The 9524-nt window shown below is 36.2% G+C and overlaps 1 long non-coding RNA gene and 1 pseudogene across 1 annotated transcript; one reads left to right on the top strand and one right to left on the bottom strand.

Moving 5' to 3' along the window:
• Nucleotides 1–3144: 3144 nt before the first annotated feature.
• On the top strand, nucleotides 3145–4976 carry LOC139813705 (uncharacterized; annotated as a pseudogene).
• A 2138-nt stretch (nucleotides 4977–7114) lies between these two features.
• Nucleotides 7115–7877, bottom strand: LOC139813213 (uncharacterized). Its single transcript, XR_011732078.1, has 3 exons — nucleotides 7722–7877; nucleotides 7422–7625; nucleotides 7115–7309 (listed from the first exon to the last, which is right to left on the bottom strand). It is a non-coding gene; the product is annotated as an uncharacterized lncRNA (long non-coding RNA).
• Nucleotides 7878–9524: the final 1647 nt, after the last annotated feature.

Here is a 9524-nt window from a genome sequence, read left to right as displayed (position 1 = left end):
CAAAAAGGCGTGATATCGTACAAAATTACCTTTTTTAAAAAAAAGGTAAAAAAAGGCGCCAAGTACACGCATAATAGTGTATATGTTGTTACCTCAAAAAAAAAAAGAAAGTGGTAGTATTATACATTGAAAAAACCTAAGTAACAAGTGGTGGACGTAATCTTTATATCTCGAAAAATCTTGAAAAAATCTAAGCAGTAGTATCTTTATTTCCGAAAAATTATAACCCAAGTGATACACATCACAAAATTATGTTACCTTATCAAAAAGAAGAGTCGCGCTTCAAGTGATCTATTACAATTACAAAAAAGAAATGATATCTCTTTAAATTACAGCGCCAATTACAGAGAGAACATATATATTGCCTCAAAAAATAATTGTTGCACTACTTTGAAAATTTTTTACATTGTGTCAATTAGAAAAGAATGTATGATAACAATTTTATAAGATCAAAAAATTTTATTTAAATTTAACAAGGGAATACAAGATATTTAAATACAAAGTTTACATGTGTATTTTTTAGTGGTCACAAAGAATTACAGAGGTAACAGTACAAAATAAAATATTTTATTAAATACATAAATTTTTCTTGTAAAAAAACTTGGCGCTGCTAGACCTCGAAATTTTAAATAAATAAGGACAACAATAAATAAAATAATTCAGAAAATAATGTGATGGGAGTAATATTAAATGATTATCAGCGTGGATGTGCGAGTGAGTGATATGGGTGTGCGTGACGACGCGGACGGCGGATAATGCGGCTTATCATTAAGTAAAGGATAATTTATTTATTATTTAAAATTTCGAGGTCTAACAGCGCCAAGTTTTTTTACAAGAAAAATTTATGTATTTTAATAAAATATTTTTATTTTGTACTGTTACCTCTGTAATTCTTTGTGACCACTAAAAAATACACATGTAAACTTTGTATTTAAATATCTTGTATTCCCTTGTTAAATTTAAATAAAATTAGATTTACGCGGTGGCTTTATTACAGCTAGACTACTGGAAAGTATACATGTTTGTATATTATGAATAATTATTGCCATTGTAGAACAGAATATTTGATAAATCAAAATGCTCAGTGAAACATGTATGCGCGATCCAGCTTGTCTCTGCTGAATAACGTATAAATAAAACAATAAGGTCACATATGATTTATACAAATAATTTAGTAATTATATCTGTGTGCTTCCAGATATGCAGTATCGGAAACAGTCTGCTCGACACGTTTATCAATACTAAAACAGTTTTCCATCATAGGTAGATCTCAACGATATCCACAAAAATCATGAAAAATCGACTTACAGTTGTTCTAAAACTCTTAAGATGCATAATTAGTTTAATTCAACTATCAACTTTCACTTCTTAACATACTTTACTAAAGGAGGGTCACGAGCCTAAGATGCTGCGGACTGCTTGGTCCAACGCAGTGTCTTTCGAGTCGCCGGACTGCGATGACGAATTACCGCTACCGCTGCCTGTTAGGGTGTTCGTAGGACGTTGCTTAAGATTAAGAATGCTGTCGATGGCGGACTGTACTTGCGCGTTGACCTCATCGTGCTCGTTACCGGTGTTACCGCTTTCGCTACTCGTCACGTGGGCAGTACTGCTTGGACATTGCGTCTGGGAGTGCAAAGCCAATTCATCCAAGTCGGTATCCTCTGACAAATCCCGTTCAAGATCAGTGGCACTACTCCAACGCCTGTCGAAGGACGTATTTACATCCTGCTCGCAATCGTCCTTCATAATCGCGTTCAAAACACCGGGCAAATTTGTATTTGCAACATTTGCACGAAGACACTCGCCGTTTGCTCGTGTTCTTTCAATTTTCGATTATCTCGCAACAGCACACGCACCCTACCACTGTTATTGCCGTTTTTACACTTCAAAGTGTCTGCGGTAGACGGATATACACCCAGTGCCTTCTGAATCTCCAACCACTCGTCATAATCACCATGCACTTGTACTCGTCGTCTTGATCACTGGTTTGCATTCCATTTCGTCACTTGGGAAATCATCTTCCAATTCGCGTTTTACAGATACATTCACCAAAGATGACGATGCTGTTAAGGTTGACTTGTTCTCTTCCACAAGGCCAGGTTCAACTTTTGGCACCAACGGTTTTTCTTCCTTCTTAAACTCCGCTGTAATTTCATTTGCAATATAGAAGGTAAATATATAAGGTAATAAAAAAAATATATATTTTTTTTTAATTAAAAATCTCGTGATTCCAAAAAAAACAATATAAATGCATACATATTGTATTAGCTATTATATCGATTAAAAATAATTAATAACATGCGCAGTCACTGTTAAGTTTTGCCTCCTGTTCCTTTAACCTCTGAGAATATTTTGCTCTTCAGATACAAAAGACCTATCAATCATCATCAATTTTGACGTCCTCACTTCACGCTGTAAATTTGTTAATGCAATAGTAACGTCAATCACTTATGTGTGAGACTGATTTATCAAATAAAAAAATAAAATTTAGAATATAGGATACAGTTTTCTATAATTTAAAGTTAACCAAGTATCAATTTTATTAAAAATTCAACTTAAGGGGGGAATCTACTTTGATGGGTCAAAAAAATCGATTTTTTTTTGCATAAATAAATAGTATAAGGTTTCAAGAATATATTCCCAAAGTATTATCGTCAAACTCGTAAAATTGACGAAACTACAGCTCTTTTTAGTGAGGCGCCCGGAGAGACGTACGCTATACTGGCTTCGCAGCGTTCTCGGTTCTATTATTGCGGGAACAAAATAATCTTATATACCCGCTAGACCTACAACTATTTTATTTGACCCTATAGTGTTTATATTTATGTGTTCGTGCTTCGAAATGTCGGCTTGTACGGACATAAAAGTAAATCATGCCTCGCAAAGGTAAAAAGAACGGTTTTCGTCAGTCAAGACCACGAAAAAGATCGTTTCAAGGAAATCAGTTTACTGCCGAAACGGAAACTGCATCGACGAGTAATGCGGCTAAAAAATTGAAGACTGCGGATGATGACATTATTATAAGTCAAACTCACGGTTATCGCATTATTGAATTTTTCACTGTTTTTAGTGCTTTGACTCAAATGCTAATTTGTAAAGATTGCAAGAAAAATGTAACTTTTGGTGAAACGGGAAGTCGCGGATTAGGATTTAAAATAGCTGTTACTTGCTCATGTGGTGTTCGGAAGATCGATTCAGGCCCTTTTATTAACAGTGCCTTCGAAATTAATAGAAGAATAATATTTGTCATGAGATTGTTGGGAGTCTGCAAAGAAGGCATAAATTTGTTCTGTGGTCTCATGGATATGTGCCAAAATTTCAATTATAAAGTATACTATGCCTCTGTAGAAAACATTTATACTGCATCCAAAGGTGTCTTCCATACATTGTGCCATAAAGCCGTCAAAGAAGAAATAGAAGTAAACATGCAAAAGGAAAGCCATCGCAAAATTTGATCGTTTCCGGTGATGGAACATGGAAAAAGCGTGGTTTTTCATCTTTATTTGGTGTAACAACGCTCATAGGACAAAACACTGGAAAGATAATTGATCTCGTCGTAAAAAGCAGCCATTGCCAATCCTGTATTTTTTGGAAAAACAAAAAGGGCACTGTAGAATATTCCGAGTGGTTTGAAGATCACAAAGAAACGTGCTCCATCAACCATTCTGGATCTTCCGGAAAAATGGAAGTGGATTCAATGAAAGAGATGTTTTCCAGATCTGAAGAACAGTTTGGCGTGAGATACTGCAATTATATCGGCGATGGCGACTCTAAAACTTTTAAAGCCCTTATGGATTTACAACCCTACGGCGAGGATATAACATTGAAGAAACATGAATGTGTTGGGCACGTCGAAAAAAGAATGGGCACTCGCCTGAGAAATATAAAGAAAGCGGCAAAACTCGGAGGAAAAGGAAAGCTGACGGACACACTAATAAAAAAATTGACGAAATATTACGGATTAGCAATAAGAAGACATCCGGATTCGGTTGAAGAGATGAAAAAAGCCATCATGGCTACTTATTATCACTTATGCTCAACCGATGAAAAACCACAACACGAATACTGTCCAACGGGTGTGAAAGTTGGTGCAAATGGCGAGTAGCAGAAGCGACTGGGAAACTAGCTGAATTTGAACACCCACCTGCTTTCACAAGGATGTTCAAGAGCAATTGTTGTCGATTTATCAAGATTTGTCCAAGGATGATCTATTGGAAAGATGCTTAGGCGGATATACGCAGAATTCAAACAAAAGTTTCAATGCAAGTCTGTGGCATTTGGCACCAAAACATCTTCACTGCGGCGCAAAAACAATTGAAATTTCTGCATATTTTGCTACTGCGATCTTCAATGAAGGGTACTACCCTATTTTAAAAATAATGGAAGCAATGGGCATTGTGATCGGACAACATACCAAGGGATTCGTCGATTCACAGAATGACAAACGACTGCGGAGAGCAGAATTCGTACTTGGGAGAACACGAAAGAAGCTCGAACAGCCAACAGAATGCAGAAAACTGCCCAACAGGAGTTATACGAGGAAGAGGAAGGCATATTGTATGGGCCCGGAATAGCGGATTGAACATTATTTCATTGTAAGTATCGTAAAAACATCAAGAACTTCATTTCTATATTCAAGTACGACTCTTCTGACCCGCCATTTTAAATCCGCCATTTTGAATTTTAAAAATCTGATATCAGATTCGGATTCAGCGACCTCAAAAACCTTTATACTGAAATTTGCATGCATTTTTACGTGCTTTTTTGGCTAAGAGCAAAAAAATAAACTTTAAACGCGTTTTTCTCAAAACCACTTTTTCCAACTTTGCGTACAAGATAACTCAAAAAGTAATCACTCAAATAACTTTCGCCAAGCATGATTCGATTCCTTACAATTTTCTCCAGGGATTGAACCTACGTTTACATTTTATTATTTATTTATAACATTTTTATCAACAACAGAAGATCGATTTTTTGATAAAAAAAATGTCATTTTTCTTACGATTGCTGTAACTTCTTCAATTTTTCATATTTTTATTTGCAAATAGGTTCAATCCCTGCGTAATTGATTAAGCTTTAAAAAAAATTTTTATTTTTTGCTTTCAGATTACCCAGCTCGTTGCTACACTGTACGCAGCTAACCGTTGCGCTACCAACATTGCGCTACAAAATTGTCCGTCAATATAATAAAAATTAACGTAACTGAAAAAAAAATATTTTTTTTCTTCTTTAAGAATGCCTTTCCATATTACAAAAAAAATTAATCCAATATCACTTATAGTTTCCTTGAAAAAATTCCCAAAAAATCATCATTTTTCAGCCGGCTAAAGTAGATTCCCCCCTTAATGTATCTAATTATCAGATAAGTGTATCATATTATTCATACCATGCTTTCCATTAGGAGAAGATACGTGTATTTATTTATCATAGAGCTGAACTTGTTCAATAGATGTTTCGCTGTCTCTTCAAATATTTCGTCCGCTTTTGTCAGATCCTTGGGTCCTAGTACTTGCTCATTTAAACAATGATATCGTACCAAACGTTTGCAAGCATCACGCTTGCCTGAGATTGGTGTATTCATATCTGGATTGGTTGCGCCATTTTGATCGGTTTTTAGTTGCTGTTCCACTCTGCAAGCAATGACATAATTACATGTCAGTATCATTAAATCTCGAAAAATGATGATTAAATGTAACAGAAATTTATATTTAAATACGTACACATCACTGCGGTTGACCTGGCTGCAAATCGGGCTAATCGCACGCTTTTTTACGCCTTGCCTCGGACTTATCAAAGGATTGAAGTTGCTATTAGGACTGACGAGTTGCTTCATCGTATTCCCGTTGGTATTTACAGGGCTCTGAATCCTCTGCGTTCCCTTGTTTATCATTCTAGGCGAGGTCACCTGACTCGCAGGCGAGCCGCTTTATAAACTTGCACTTGAATAGGGGACGAGAGCTCTTGTTTCACAGGGCTCGGTGTCTGTATATTCGGTTTGAAATCCAACGGGTCTGTCTGACACTGCGTCGATTGTTGTTGACACTGTATGCCTGATTGCTGCGTTTGCAATTGGGTCAACCCTTATGAAAATGTGCCCTTCATTGCCATTAAAAAATGCCATTGAATTCCCATTGTTCCAGACGCAATGGAAATGAAGGCATTTTTGCCAAAGATAAAAAGTTCCACACAAAATCCCATTGGTATTGCTATTGGTATTGCCACTGGTTTTGCCGTTGGTATTGCCATTGGTATTGCCATTAGTATTGCCATTGGTATTTACATTGGCAATACCAATGGGATTTTGTGTGGAAATTTTTATCTTTGGCAAAAATGCTTTTATTTCCATTGTGTCTGAAACAATAAGAATTCAATGGCATTTTAATAAATGGTATTATTTTGTCTTTAATATAAATGCCTTTATTTCCCATTGCCTTTGGTTCAACGGACAAACTAATAGGAGCTCTTGCCTTAGGCGATTAGCGCCTGAAAATATCTGCCTCGGTGTCCCGTAGGGGGTCTCATACATATACCAGTCCGTGCCGAACCTTGAATTTGAGAAAATGCATGAACGATGCGACGCCTAGCGCCGTCGATGCGAACTGCCGGTAATACAGTTACCGCGCGGGCGTGATGATGATGCATGTACCACTGGTGGCGCGAACCGCCACATTTACCATTGACGAATTTCCATTACAATTCACACTGAACAAATTGGCTGAAGGTAGAAAAATTCCATACAAATTTTATCCTTCATGAGTCATTGGCAGTTTCCATTACGCCTGTATGGAAAAGGTTGTCATTCGAATCTTGCCATTGTGTTTCCATTCATCTTATTGCCACTCAATATTTTCCATTAACTTTTCCATATAATTCGCATTGCAAGTTCCATACACAAGTTTTAACCTTCATAAGCCATTAGCAGTTTCCATTACGCCTGTATGGAAAAAGTTGTCATTCGAATCTTGCCATTGCGTTTCCATTCATCTTATTGCCACTCAATATTTCCATTAACTTTTCCATATAATTCGCATTGCAACTGTAGGGCAACCATACATTCCCACTGACCGCCATTAAGCACTCAAGGGCACATTTTCATAAGGGAATTGTTGTGCGCTGCTCTGTAACTGTGAAGTTGCTACGGAGGTAATAGGCGGCGAGAAGATTTGCATGTTCGCAGAGGACGGATTCAACATCTGAGTCCCGTGGTTCTGATAAACTTATGCTGTTTGACGTGCGTCTGGTGCATACTCTGTGTCACACAAGTATTCGATATACTCGATTGTTGCCCTTGTATACTTTGCGGCATCTGTAATAATCGTCGTTATAAAATATAACATTATGACACATCCAACAATTGTTTCTATGCATAAAATAAGTGCAGTTTTGTAAGTGAATATTTCCAACAACTCTCCGCTTACCGTAATATTATTAATGAAACTACTATTCGAGCTACTTGGCATTGTTGTAGTCGAACTTAGAGTTTGAGATGTTACTGGCATAGCAGCGGTGGAAGTTTGTGTCTGTGTTTGCGCCGCTGATGTCTGGTTCTTGAATGAATTTTGCGAATGTATACTCGACGCAACTGTTGAAACTACGTTTACACTGAACGTCGTTTCGGTCGTCTATGTGGAAAAAGAAATATTTCGTTGGAGTAACAAATATTAAAAAATATTTTGTATATCTTGGCGATTATTTTCTGTTGGTACAAATTTACTTACGCTATTGACAGATTGTGTAGTAGAGCTAACGACTTTCCCACTGGCTAATATCTTTGCTTGCTCTTGGTACAATTTCGCCAACGCCGTCTGATCGTGCGACGTACCAGATTTTCGAGATAAAAGAGCTTAGATTTGTGACTGAATGTTCTTCAGTAATGCTGCAATTGAGCAGGAAGCTGATACGTGACTGCCGGCAGAGGATGTAATTAAAGGACCATTGGCAATGATCTGAGTTGGTTCGCTCTTAGTAGGATTTGTACTATGAGATACCGTCGTGTTTATTTTATTAGTATGGTCAACTTTTGTAAATTGGACGTAACCATTGTTGGTCGAGTAACGGTTACTGTCTTTGTCTAAAAAAAATAAGAGTAGATTTTAAATTACAAAAAGAGTAAATAAGAGATAAAATGCACATTTTGTAATATTAACGCATTTTTAGAATAGAATCGACAATCATTTATATTGAGTAAAAAATAGATAAAGCAGATTGGAAGATATAGAAATGCATTTACATACCTGTGAGTTTATGCTTTGAGCAGTAACAACAATTTTCGTCTTTTTCACGATTTTCGTCTTCTTTGGTGGATTGTTGCCCAAGTTCCTAATTTGTTGTTGATTTAGATTGTCAATAAATTGACTAGGAAAGCCGGAATTTTGAATTTGTATATGTTGCGGCATCTGGGACGGTGCAGCTTGCACCACGATGTTCTGAATATTATTTTATATTGTTGGGGCTCGCGACTGCTCGCGACTGCTCGCGACTCGTAAGCTGCCTATAAACGTTCTTTAAACCTTTTTTTATTCTAAAAAATATGAAATATGAAATATGATGTAATAGCGAATCTAAGTCTAAATAAAATCTAAATCTAAAAAAACTTACTTTTTCATGTAATATGTTTCCATAACGTTTTTAGACGTTCGATGTCTTTCTTGTAATTCTTCTCCTTCGATCGATATTTTCGACGCATGTTTTCAATAGTTTTATGAAGTTCTTTTATTTTTTTTCACAGGAGATTATCTTCGTCTTCATTTGCTTTTCTTTTTTTTCCATTTTCTTGATACTTTCATTTTGCAACTTTAGTTCTAGAGTCAGCTTGTCATTTGCATTTTTTAATTCGGCTTTTTCTCCTGTAGCGCCGCTTGGAATATTAAAATATATTTGGTACGTTCTTTCTGCGGGCATCCGACACTGCGGGCATGTCTTTGATCTGCAAAAATTTCATAGATTAAACTAAACACATACAAGAGCCTAGAATGCAGTAATGTTTAATAATATCAAATATTACATACGTTTTTAACCAACTGTTGATGCATTCACCGTGATATATGTGGTCGCACGGTGTGCAGACAGCCACATTTGATGAAGTTAATAAGTCCCCACAAATTATACATAATATATCCATTGTGAGCGGATTTCACAAGAACAGCCTTCTGGAGCCCAACGATATATGATGTGTGTTATTCTCACAACGTTAATGTTTGAAAATTTGGCGATAAGAGGGGCGGAATATAAACATTACAGAGGGTCAATTTAAGGAAGCGGCTTTACTGTATGTGTATCGTTAGTCCTTTCCAGAATATGGTAACATATCGACAGGGTACTACTACAACAAAAATTTCAGACTAAAATTTCTTTTGTCTGTGAAAAATTTCAATTTCTTGTTTCAATTTTCAAAATTTTTAATTTAAAAATCCCAAACTAAAATTTTATTTTAAATTTAGAATTTTAGGTCTATTTTAACTTAGTTTTAAGAGAGTGACCATTCTTACCGCTTCTTCCAATCGTCAGTGCTTATACTTTTG

The sequence above is a fragment of the Temnothorax longispinosus genome, chromosome 5 (assembly GCF_030848805.1).
Source record: "Temnothorax longispinosus isolate EJ_2023e chromosome 5, Tlon_JGU_v1, whole genome shotgun sequence".
Taxonomy (NCBI): Eukaryota; Metazoa; Arthropoda; class Insecta; order Hymenoptera; family Formicidae; genus Temnothorax; species Temnothorax longispinosus.
This window is presented reverse-complemented; position numbering and strand designations above follow the sequence as displayed.